Here is a 13,831-nt window from a genome sequence, read left to right on the forward strand (position 1 = left end):
ATGGTGGGGTAAGTGGATCACCCTTAAAAAAAATCTGTTCTCGAAACAAATGTAGTGTGATTATGTTTAATAAGAAGTTATATAAACCCTCGTTTTTGTTATTAGTGCTTGTAATGTTACATTTAAATACTTTAAAATTAAACAGTATCTTTATTTAATCCAAATATAATAAAAAGTATGTATATTATTAGCTCATACTAATTTGAACCAAAAAAAAAAAACATTGTTGAGTAGAAAAAATTTGGAGAAAATTCATCCATTTATACGCATATAAGTTATACAAAAGTATTCGTAAGATAATTCCTAACGATATTTTTCGAAAAACACTCTGGTTTAAAAATATTAGTTTACATTTACTTTTGAATAATCAAACTGAAAATCGTTCTATTTTATTTATGAATATAGTGTGTATCATCTGTCTAGAACAATTTATATGGTTCAAATAAGGTACGAACTAGCTTTCGATTGGAAAATTAGTATATTTTGCTCTTTTACAACTCAACTTAGGTAATAACCACAAAAATTTTCGTGTGAATTTGAAATTATTATTCTTTTTATATTTTTTTTTTGTACCAGAAAGGTTAAAAAAACTTTTAGGTGGATTAATTCAAATTTTCTATGGTCAATTTGACAAATTCAAGCTGGGAATGGAACAAAATAAAGGAAAACAACATTTTCGGATATTAAAGCTTATTAAAATTCTCGTAAGCAGTCTGCCAATAAATGATAATTATTTCTTGATCCACTTACCCCACCCCATTAAAAAGTAGGGGTAAGTGTACCATGTCCAATATATTTGTATTTATTTATAAAAATTGCATATTTTTCATTGTGATTTATTTAATTAGAACTGAAATGCTCACCATGTGTCGAAACAAAAATAATAGAATTCGTTTTTAGACAGAGATACAATGGATTTTTGATTGATGGAAAACAAATTTTCAAATTAATTACTTTTTTGCAGCTACAAGTTTGCTTGTGTTAGTGTACGTGTAGATACCAGTTTTTTGCAATAGTATCAGTGTGGGCGTAAAAACATAACCTAAACGAAGCAATGGTGCGAAAACATTCAACATATTCATAAGTATTTTATGCTTTTATATTGGGCAAATGATCCACTTACCCCACTGATACACTTCCCCCACTGTACCTTATAACACATATCTATTTCTTTTTGATGGAGTTTGAACAACTCAACCAGCCTTGAATTTAATTTTCATCAGATCACGAACAAAATAGTGACTTTAGTGACCATTTTTCTGAAAAAAAGTGACTTTGGTGACTTTTTGTTGGGAAATAGTGACTTTTTAAGGTGACCAGGTCGAAAAAAGTGACCAAGTCACTAAAAAGTGACTTGCTACCAGCCCTGGAATCATCTTCAACAAATAACTAAACCAGACGAAAATTCGAGTAACAAGGAATAAAATTGTCTACTACATGTTACTTATTGTTATTGTTCATTGGGACGCCTTCTACAAATGTTTAAAGGTAATAGAAATTGTGAAAATAACTGTTAGTTTTTGAATTTATTGTTCAAAAACGATAAACTCTTTCACTTGCCCCACTTTTAGGGTAAGTGAAATAAGGGAGACGTTCTTTCAAAAACTTTTTTCTGGCTTTTTTCATTAAATTCTTCATAAAAATAAAATTTAGCATACGCTTATATTTGGTGGGAGTTCAAGCTAAAAAAATATACATGACCTCATTTTTTTAAATTTAAAGTCTCTAGTATTTAAAGAAATCTCAACTATGCGAAATCCATTACCCACTTGCCCCCACGGTACCTTATGTGAATATTCCATTAATCGTTCATAGTGACAATGGCACATTAAAGAGAAAACTGCGAATTGAGATGAATGTTTGAAAATAGGAAGAAAATATGTGTTCTTCGTATACCTTATTTTGTGAATTTGAAATCAAGATGCTAAAAAAAAATGTGAATCTATGAACCAAAACAGATTCAATACTGAACTTAATTAAAATAAATAGTAGAAAGAGGGAGTAATGTGAAGAAGTAATGAAGTGTATTGGAATTATCCATTCAGGCAACATAGTATGATAAGTAGGCTTAGAAAAAATGCCTGCATGGGAAACCAAGAAACAAAACATACTGTCAGTTATTGGTCTAATCTTAGCTCGCAAAGACGTTTTTAAGAAAACGGCTTCCAAGTAATACGGGCTATATCAGCGGGATTGTCGTTTGTCCTGACATAAGCGCCACTCGTAGTTGGTTGTCAATATGCTTGATCTCTCGCACTCTGCTACCCACGAGACTTCTAGATTGGCTGCCGGCTTGTTGAGCCAACACAATACAATTTGCGAGTCGCACCACAGCATCACCTTATCAACCTCCATGTCCAAAGCCTTCAATACTGTTGTAACAAGCTTCGACAACAAGAGAGCGCCGCATAAATCAGCTCTCGGCGCAGTGTACGGTCTTCTTGCCTTCTTACTTCCAGGTTTGGCAGGTAACGGAGTAACACGAGTTTTGCTGCTGAGCAAATGCATTGAAGAAGACCCGTCACTCTTGACACTCCTCATGTACACACAAGCTCCGAAGGCCTTCTTGCTTGCATCCGAAAACCCGTGTGTTTCGAATGAATCGGCGTCGTCCGCTACTACCCTGCGCGGAATTTTGATCCCATTTATGTGCAGCAGCTGATCCTTGAATCTTCTCCACGCCATCTCCAGCTCAGCAGGAAGCGGCTCATCCCAACTCAACTCCAACGACCACAGTTGCTGAATGAATAGTTTCGCTTGCACTGTGACCGGTTCAAGCAGACCGAGCGGGTCAAAAATCTTTGCGGTCTCCGACAGAACAAGTCGCTTCGTGTAGAACTCCGGAGACTCATCGCTGTTTTGCATCCGAAACAAGAACACGTCTGCCGAGGCATCCCACAGGAGCCCCAGGGTCTTAATCACATCGTTGAACTCATGATCTTCAATTTTCACTTGCTGCTCCCTGTCTTTATCCGGAATACGTTCTAACAGCTCCGGAGCGTTCGTGCACCACTTGTGGAGCTCGAAGCCTCCTCGCACCAGTAGTGCAATGAGCTGCGACTGACACTCTAATGCTTCTTCAATACTATTTGCTCCGGTTATTGCATCGTCCATATAGAAGTCCTGTTGCACAACTCGAGCTCCGAGCGTGAACGCTTCTCTCCATCATCTATGGCCAACTGCCTTAAAGAAGCGGTTGCACAAAACGGCGCACATGACGTTCCGTATGTGACCGTCTTCAATTCGAGAGTGTTTAGCTTCGCATGTGGGTCTTCTCTATACAGTACTCTCAAATAGCACGAATCCCTGTCATCCACTCGCACCTGCCGGAACATCTTGATTATGTCAGCAGAAAACAGAAACTTGTACTTCCGGGAACGTAGAACTATCGCTGCAAGGGTGTCTTGGATCGCGGGTCCGCTCATCAGCACGTCGTTTAACGAGACGTTGGTATCCGATCGTGCCGACGCATCAAACACTACGCGTAGTTTGGTTGACGAGCTTGAGGGTTTTACGATTGCATGGTGCGGCAGGTAGAATCCGGCGGTACTAGTGTCATCGACCTTCACACAGTGTCCCAGGTTGATGTACTCACTCATGAACGCGGAGTACTGCTTCTTGAGTTCGGCGTTCAAGTTGAGCCTTCTCTCCAACTGATAGAATCGTCTTTCAGTCATGGCACGGGACTCACCCAACTGATTCAAGTTGTCCCGGAAGGGTAGACGTACTACGAAACGGCCTTCTTCGCGACGGTGTGTTTTGGCGAAATGGTCCAAGCACTGTTGGTCTTCAGAGTTCTCCTTCACAGTATCCGAAACTTCCTCCTGCTCCCAAAAGCGTTGCACCAGACTGTTTAGGTTCGAATCCGATGCTTCCAGGTAAGTAACGTTGGATACAGCTACCGTTCGCTGGATACTCGCAAACGCTCCACTCACAATCCATCCAAGCTTGGTGTTCCATAACATAATTTGGCAATCCTTAACCTTCAAACGCTCCGACGACAGCAACTCAAAAAACAACTCTGCTCCTATGAGCATATCCACTTTCGCAGGAACGTTGAACCTTGGATCCGCTAGACGCACATCCGATGGAATTTGCCACTCTGATATGTCCAACGTACGCGTTGGAAGACAACCGGTAACTTGCGAGACCACCAAAAACTCGAGAGTCCAAACAGCATCTTGTTGGGCGGACTTGACTCGTGCAACTGCTTGATGCGTCACAATACGCTTTTCTCCACTAATCCCGATCACTGGAGCTCGAACTCGTTCACGCTGCAACCGTAGTTGTCGGACGACAGACTCGGTGAGAAAGTTTGACTGTGATCCCGAGTCCAATAACGCACGACATAAGTGATACGTTCCGCTGGCATCTTGCACCTCCACAACAGCGGTTGAAGGAAGTACTTGCTTTTCACCAACTCGTTGCGACGACAATACAGTGCTGACGTTCGAAATCGTGGGGTTTGCTTGGTCGGTGTGCTGTTCCGATTGTTGATTGTGAATGCCTTTTTGGTCTTCGGCGATTCCAGTCGGAACCGGCTGCTCCAGTGGGACCTTCACATAATGCAACAAGGTATGGTGCCGTTTTCCGCAGCCACTGATCGTACACGCTCGTGATCTGCATTGCCCGACACGATGGCCACGCTTCATGCAATTGAAACACAACTGCCGTTCCTTTACCTTCGCAATCCTGTCGATCATTGGCATCTCCTTCAGCACATCACACTTGTTCACACTATGACTGCCATCGCAAATGGAGTACACATCTTCAGCTGATTGCACGGAATGTACACGCTGCATGGGTTTCGTAGCTGGCACGAGCGTCTTCGGCTTACTCGCTTCCACATACTTGCACTTGGATTTAGCCTCACAGCGCTCCAAAACGAAACAACGATTCTGCAGGAATTCTAGAGTCTCCTTATATTTTGGAAGCTCTTTTGGTTTTACGCTGTTCTCCCACAAAGCTGCGGTTGCATTGTCGAGTTTGGATGTTAGAAGAGAAATCACCAGTTGTTCTGACATTCCCTGCATTGGCAGTGTATAGAATTTCAAGGCCTCTACATGCCGACTGCAATCATCGACGAGCTGCCGCAATTCACTAGACGATACTCTCGACATCTTCCGTAGATTTAATAGTCCTCCGATGTGCACATCGACGATGGTCCTTTGATTTTCAAAGCGTTCCTCGAGTACGTGCCAGGCGATCTGGAAATTGTTTTCGTTCACGATCTGGTCACTAAGCACGCTTTCCGCCTTCCCCTTCAGGCATTGTTGCAGGTAATGTAGCTTGGTCGCATCCGAAAGATGAGGATGCTTTTGCATGAGATCTTCAAACAGTTGTTTAAAGCGGAACCACTTCTCATACGCACCGTCAAAAATTGGTAGGGGGACGTTTGGCAATCCGGGAAATTGATTCACAACGGTTGGCTGCTGATGAACAACTTCTGCGACTGCCAGCTTAGTAGGATCGTCATTTTTCCGGAGCCCATCAATTGCTTGACAAAGTTCAACTCGAAGATCCTCGTAGGCAATCTCAAATTCGATGAAGAATTGCTCTTGTTCCATCCGCTGATCGGGAAACTCGGCGTACACCTCATTCTGAATTGTGTTTGTATTCGTCGTAGCACGAATCGACGCGTCTCAAGTACGTTTCGAGGTGATAAACATTGTTGTTCGCAGCTTGACCCAACATATCCTTCATAGACTGCAGCTTAGCAACTACGGAATTCCGGCGCGCAGTTAGGGCATGCATTTTCATTTCTGCCATCGTTAGCTGCCGACGTTGTTCCTGCTTCCTTTTCTGCTCGTCGATCGGAGAATGCATCAAACTTCCTCTGCCTCTTGCCGAAGGCGTCGTTAAAAGTACATTTTCTTCGTTCATCTCACTTCACTTTGTTTACATTTTTTTCTCAGCTCGTTCTCGCCTCACGACGGCGGAGCAACTTTCTCACTTCTCACTTTGTTCGACCGGCATTCACGGATGGCCGGTGCTTTTCACTCACTAATGTTTGACCAGTCCAACGAAGGACGGTGCTTCTGTTTCACTCACGCAAATGTCCGACCGGCTTTTACGGAAGTCGGTGCTTCTTCTCACTCCGCAACAGACCGCAACTTCCGCAAAAGTTGGAGCGTTCCACACTCGTTGTGGAAGCGAACGAATTGAGGTTAAGAACCTCAAGCACCACAATGCAAATCGCGTCCGGATGCAGCTTGTTGCGATGCGCGAACACGAAATCGCATTTCCCGCAGGAGTAATGCGATCTTCACAACGAATTCCGGCTTCTACGCGCGGAGAACACTCCCGGAGACGATCCGGTTCGAATTTTGGACCAAAAATGTCCACACTACTGGTTATTCCGGGAGTTTTGCTCGAGAGAAATAAAAGGCACGTTGCTCTTCTCGGTTACTAACTCAACAATGACAATGTTCGTTTATTTAGCATTGGGTGACATATATAAAGAAATTATTTTCAAATATTAGAAATAAATACAAAAATGTCTCAAAAGTTGTATAAAACATTCTCAATAGGCGTATTATGACGCAAGGTTTAAGCCAAAAAATAAAATCATTTTGATTTCTGAGCTAAGAAAAATACACAAAAATCCAAAAGGTACTCCGTCGAAAGGCGGGGTTGGGTATCAGAGGGTTAAAATGTCTGTAGGGAGATTAGGAGCATATTGAACACACAAATGGACACCGTTTTATTCTCTAGGAATATGCACATTTCACCAAAAATGTATACACTGTACAAAATCTGTATTGAATTGTTTGATGGTATAAAGTTTTATGTTTTGCTTCAATAATTCTCTAAAGTTTGCCTTTATTTTTTTCTTAGTTTCAATTGGTTTATGAATTAGCAGAATTTAATTTTTGAGCAAAATAACTAACCTATCGAAGTTTCTTCTTACTAATCTGATAGAGGGGGAGGCACTTTTATATATCAGTACGTTTGACACCCATTCATAATATAGTTTTCACCAAATTCCACGAAAGTGTTCATTTTTCCCCGATACCGTTTTACCAGCCGTGTTTTCGACCCAATTTTATATCTCGTTTTTCTGACATTTTATATGTTTCTTTCATCATGAACGAATATAGCACGTCATACTAATTACGATCGAGGAAGCCAGTCCAGGGTAACTGAAAAATATTGCCATTCTATGGTCTTAAAATAAGCATTTGCTTAATGTGTCCATTATGCCCCTAATCCCCCTACTTCATATTTAACACATGATCTCTGCGATACACACCGAACAAGTTCTAAAATTTTGATTTTTACGAAGACTAAACCAAATTGTCCATTTTTTTGTCCAAGTTAAGTGTTAACAGCATCTTAACACGTTAAATTTTGACAAAAATCGATTGTTCGATATTTTTCACAACTTTTTGCGCTACACGCAATATAAAACACTTGTTTGAGCAGGAAAAAAAAAATCTGAAATGTGTAATAATACCGAATAACATGTATACCAATGATACAGATTTAGGGCGCCATTGATCCCAAGTATGAAGTCCTATATACAGCACTGGTTGAAATTAATTTACATTCATAAGCTGGTTGTTATCTTTGAACCAGATTACGACAACATATTAAACCGTGGCAGCGAAGAAGCATTTTTCGATCTGCCATAATGAAATCATTGTTAAACTCATGTTAACCGCCTTAAAATCATATGCATTTCATTTTTATACAATTCATTTTGGTATACTAAAAGATGCTGATAAGTTTTATTCTACTAGTACTTATCTAAAGTTTTTCGAAACAATGCTTTGTTATTTTTTCAAATATGTTGTTTTAGCTATTCCAGGAAGACGTTTTAAAGTGATTTGTGATAGTTCAGGAAAAATATTAGTCAAACCCGATTCAGTTGTGCTGTTGTATGGTACGAATGTACTTCAATCGGTAATACTGAGAAAATGAGTGATGAAAGCATGTCTAATCAGTCTTGTCATATAACATAATCAAAACACGGCCAATATTACTGCTTTTTGAGTGTTTGCCATCGGTTCTGAATTACTTAGACTAACAAATATCTTTCTTCTTGCCATTTCGTCGTCACAGGGGCAGAACTTGCTTCTCACAATCAGCTTTGTGTTCAATGAGTGCTTCCATAGTTATTATATATTCGTATATTGCGTGACAAGAACAATGATACTATATTCACAGAGAAGTCAAGGAAATTTCCGCACAAGCTCATGAGTTTTAAATACAAAGAATTATTTCAACAAATAAAAATAATATTAAACAGCTTCATTTAAAATTTGTTGATGTCGCTAGAAAATATCAGTGCCAACCTATGTCACACATTTTCCTACACACCAAATTTTGAGTTTGCGTTCCATCAAACTGAAATGCTGGAAGGGCTTCAGCAATTTATATTTTACTGGTAATTCAGTAAAGTAAAAATTGTTTGCTGCATAATCAGCAAACTGGTAGTTTACTGAAATGATCTGCAAAACAACTTTCAAAAACTTAGTTTTTTTTCATCTCACTCAAAAGATCTCCATGTAAAGATGGATGTTTGTAAGTATCAAACATCTTTTCAAAATATACAATCAGGAAACAAATGGAGACGTTTGTTTATATTTTCAGACTTTGAGCTTCTAGTCTAACGCGGTTCCACAGAAAATCCGAAGATTTTGCCAGTTCCAAGAACAAAACCCATTGGAAACAGATGATTCATCACAAAGGTCTTTATGGTGGCAAACGGGAAAGTTGCAGCGTAATGACAAACCAAACACCGAAAGTGATCCATTGAAATGTGTGTATAATTAATATACACTCCCGTGCAAAAGTTTGGGTTCACCCCCTTAAAAACGACGTGTAATCACAGAGATATGGACAAAACACTTTTGTATGTTTTTTAGGGTGTGAACCCAATTAAATATGTTATTTTATGTGGAATCAAAATGTAGTTAATTTATTAAATTGAATTCACGAATTGCTGGTTGTACAGCAAATATTGTGTGGGATTTAATTACTGGTTTTTCAGCAAACCGGTTCGCGCATTGCTGAATGTTCAGCATAAGAGCTGTCAATTTCCTGGCAATCCAGTTTGCTGAACGATCAGCAAAATATATTTTGCTGGAAAAATTGCTGGACTTACAGCACAAAAGAAAAATCAGCATTTTTTTGCAATACAAATTTGGTGTGTATATCTAATGCTGACAATGGATGTCTACTTTCGTAGACCCCGCTCCTTTAATTCATGGACTTAATTTTTGAAAGTTCTCTTGCAGAAAACGCTGAATGCCTGAATGCCTTGAAAGACGAAAAATGTGAAAAACTTCTTCATTTTACATTATACATACATAGTTAATGCTTGCAGTAGTGATGACAGCGAAACGAGTCATTTCTATGCTTGCACAACTCAACTACAGATACATAGTCTTTTAACTCAAAATTCATTCTTATCTCCACCAGCTTATGAACATCTAGAAGAGTGTTAAAATCAAATTTTAGTTCGAAATCGCGATCCAAGGCAGTTTGAAGTACCACTTTTAAGGGGAGCATGTACCAAAATTACAGGTAGGTAGGTTGTCGGTTGAATATACACTATCGTGTAACCCCTCTGCATTATATTCAATTTGTCTCTCACCATTATGACCTTAATCTTCATCAGCTTATATGTATGTTTCGCGAGAAGCGTAAGAGTGTCAATGAAGGTCTTAGGAAGCCAAAATCGCGTTCCAATGCCGTTCATGACTGTGTTGGGCATTAGGGCGGTTGAAAATTTAAAAATGTTTGAGAATCTAATCTCCCATATGTGCCTTACTATGAAAATAGTGTTCTGTGAAATTTTCATTTGTCTAGGTAGTGATTTAAAAGTGGCCCAAAGATGTTTCAAACACGGTAGTACTGGACTGTAAGAACAAAATTGTCATCACATAGTGAACACTCTTTCTTCAAACCATAATAAAGAAATTTGCACAGGAGAGTAATTCCATCCGACGGATCGGAGAAGAGATATTCATGAGTTTGTTTGCTATTATTTAGCTTAATATGGGATTATAACCCTGGAAACATGTAAACAAATCTCAAACAAAATTAGCTCAAAAGGGATTTGTTTCTTCAGCAACATCCTACATTAAGGTTTGAAGAATGAGTTTTCAATATGGGACAATAAGTTTGTACTTACATTACAGTCCTAGCGTGTTTGGAACATTTCTCAAAATTTTTCCATAGTAATTTCCATATAAACCTACATTGTCTTTGGGCCACCTTTAAATCACTACCTAGAAAACTGAAACACAGAACACTATTTTTATAATAAGGATGGTAAGGAGCATATGGGATATTGGATTTACAAACATTTTTAAAATTTGAATCGCCCTAGTGGGGCATACAGTATTCTACTTGGTGCGTAAGTGGGGTTGGGGTTGTCCCTCACCTCACCCTTAAATCGCTTTGAAATCCATCATGCTTCCCTCGTTAATTTTCCGCCTTTCAATACTTTCTACCTTTCGTTACTTGCCCACTATTGTAGTTTTCCGCCTTTCGGACTCAGTCCCTTAATCTCAGGGTGTCCATTCAAAATCCGTTTTCCTATTTTAAGATTTTTTTCCGGAAGCGGAAAAAATATCTAACTTATTTATGATAATGTGACTTTAAAACGGTTTTAAGTCTACTTTAACTTTTACACAGTATTTTCTATCAAAACACATATATTAAAACATTCCGATGATTCTTTGTTCTGCCAACTTCCGCTGACGAGATTGCCGAGACTGAACAAACAATTATCATTTATTACTTATCACTGATCTTTCGAAGAACTTTTGATAAACTGGTCAATTAAAACCTCAATTCCTGCAAAGAACTTATCGAAAATTTGTCATGGATCAAAATGGAAATCTATCTAGCATCTCACCTAAGTACCTTTCTAGGAATGCTCTTTTTCTTGGCATTAATGTCCCCACTGGGACAGAGCCGGCTTCTCAGCTTAGTGTTCTTGAGCACTTCCACAGTTATTAACTGAGAGCTTTCTTTTCCAAAGTTGCCATTTTCGCATCTGTAAATCGTGTGGCAGGTACCGTCAACGTACCAGTATCCGCTCATGTTCCAGTAGCCCGCTCACGAGTTTAAAAAGTGAGATAATTTGAGTAAATACGCGAAAGATAGTCTATGCCCAGGGAAGTCAAGGAAATTTCCCTTATGAAAAGACCCTGGACCGATCGGGAATCGAACCCAGACACCTTCAGCAAGGCTTTGTTTTGTAGCCGCGGACTCTAACCACTCGGCTAAGGAAGGGCCCTTCTAGGAATGTTACAAGTACCTTATTGATGTGCTTTTCTAATATCTTGTACATATATCGTGTATGAACCAAAATGAACTTTTGTGGATTCTCCTGGAATTCCTTTAGGAATCTTTGAAAGATTTCTTGGCGTAACAACTGAAGAAACCACTTTAAGAACGTCTCGAAAAAGTATTTTTCGAGACATTCTTTAAGTGATTTCTTCAGTTGTTACGCCAGGAAATCTTTCAAAGATTCCACGAAATGTTTTCGGTACAATCCCTGTAGAAATTACCGGAGATATTAGCATTGCTTTGGTCAAGGATTCTGGAAGAATTCCTTCAAGCATACCTAGTGAAATCATTCAAAAACTTTCTGGAAGGATACCTGCAAGAATTTCTGTCGAAATTTTTTAGAGAATTGGACAAGTCTCTGAATGTATTTTTGAGTATGAAGGAATTTCTGCTAAACCTATTTTGGATTCACGTGGAAATTTGTATGGATATTACTTGACTATCAATCATTACACCAGGATTCATTGCAAAAAATAGATTTTTGTGTAGAAATTCCATCTAGGGTGAATTCAAAATTTCACCACAGATGTCTCTCCTGATACTCAGAAAAATTTGTCAAAAATAATCTGCAGGGTTCATTCCAGTTCCTTTTGCCAACTGATATTTTAAAAAGGATTCTTTTCAAGACTTTTTCAATAGTATTGCAGATATTCTAATCCAGGATTTCTTGAAAAATTTATATAAAATAATTACAGTATGGACAGTATCTTCGAACATTAACAAATATTTCGTTCAATACATTCATTGCAGTAAACAAGGAGAAACTTAAAGTGTAGCCAACTTTGGATGTAGGACACATAACTCCCATTCGTATGGAATTGAAAACAAATCCATATCAGAGATTTTGTTTTAGATATTCTGCCTGAAGAATGTAGTTTTTCTATGATTAAAACTAAATCCACGCCAAATTATCACGAAAGCTCAAAATTCACTTCCAATTTCGCGTAATTCTTAGAACCCTGAAAATGAAGACCTGGTCTGTCAGATATTGGTCCTGGATTTCGTCAAAATTCATTTGAATAATTGGGTCAAACATACAGTCTTCATTTTTGTTGAAACTAGTTCTCATAGTTCTTCTAGAATGTCAGTAATCCCTAAACTTATTATACTTCGATAACCAACAAAACATTTTATTTAATGGAATATTGTATTTAAAATAACAACAATATGTGAAACATTATTGTTTTGCAGTGCAAGTTAGAAAAGCTAACCCAGTTTTTGGATTTCTTTATAATCAGAACACGAAAATAATGATCATTCCTTTAGGACGACGGCTTGAAAATAATGAACAAGTCACCCAAAAGTGGCTCGCTACCAGCCTGCAAGGCAGGTGCGGAGTGGTGAAAGGCCACCATATTGAAATCGGACGGTCGATTGTGACGACTTACCATTGGCCCGTTTTAGGGCATTTTCCGGACGTTGCATATACCGGGACATGTTGACATTCGTGGCAGCGGGCACCGGTCACTGGATTGGGACACAATTTTCTCACTTTTAGCACCGATTTACTGCTTTTAATGCACTTTTTGCGGTGACGAAATTTCACCACGCAGTCGGTTTCGCTTGTGACAGTATCGCGAAAGGGTGCTGCGCGATGACGTTTGCGGTCTTCGCGACTGACGGATGACAGTGCGGATTCCAAAATGGCGGCATGCGGCGCGGGTTTGACAGGAAAGCGGAAAGAGTGCTAGTGCCCAGTGAGTTTGACGTGCACGCTAAGATCAGATTCAATGAGTTAAGTGTATTTTCATATCACCGAAAATAGGCCTATTCACATGACGTCTCAAATCAGCTGATCGGGAAGCACTTTGACAGTTCTTCTATGAAAATGACAGGCCCGTGTTAGCACCGGTCCTCCACCGATGTAAACAAATGCATAGACGGATCTGTCACATGAAAAGGCCTATAGAGCTTAGTGACATTTGAACACACGTAGACTAACATACGCTCGTCATACACAGTTTGTTTTTGTTTTCCTCAAAGAAACTTGCACACACTTTCCAGACTCATCAAAATGCATATGGAAATATTACCCAATTTGAAAAATTTACACCCGGTTTCTGGGTGTTTTTCTAGACTGAGTGCATATTGTTTTCCTCTAAGGTTCACAACTACATCTACACTAGGGCACCCATACATTGGACGTGATAACCACTATAGCCATTTTCGACACCCACTGATACCCCTTCGTAACACTTTTTGCATGAAGAATGATCTTATTTTTTGTATTGATCATTGAAGGTAGTTTTTGAAAGTGCTCACCGCATCAAAACAAAGGCGTATGAATATTCTATAAATTTTGTATGAGCCGTAACATTATGAGGACACCCACCCACCCCTTAGCGTTATGAAATTTGTGAATGAGCCCTTTAATGATCCATTGTGTATTTCTTTCACTACTAGACTGCGAAATGCGGTTTCATATGTGCGAAAATGCGAATAAGGCGGCATCCACAAATAACGTAACGTTCTAGGGGGAGGGGGGAGTAGGCTAAAGCGTTACGACCCATAACTAAATTTTTAA

General features: G+C 39.2%; 1 pseudogene; it reads right to left on the bottom strand.

Moving 5' to 3' along the window:
- LOC110680327 overlaps positions 1 to 12,945 on the bottom strand; it is a 44,717-nt pseudogene extending 31,772 nt beyond the window's left edge.
- Between the last annotated feature and the right edge of the window lie 886 nt (positions 12,946 to 13,831).

The sequence above is a fragment of the Aedes aegypti genome, unplaced genomic scaffold, assembly GCF_002204515.2.
Source record: "Aedes aegypti strain LVP_AGWG unplaced genomic scaffold, AaegL5.0 Primary Assembly AGWG_AaegL5_hic_scaff_1198_PBJ_arrow, whole genome shotgun sequence".
Lineage (NCBI taxonomy): Eukaryota > Metazoa > Arthropoda > Insecta > Diptera > Culicidae > Aedes > Aedes aegypti.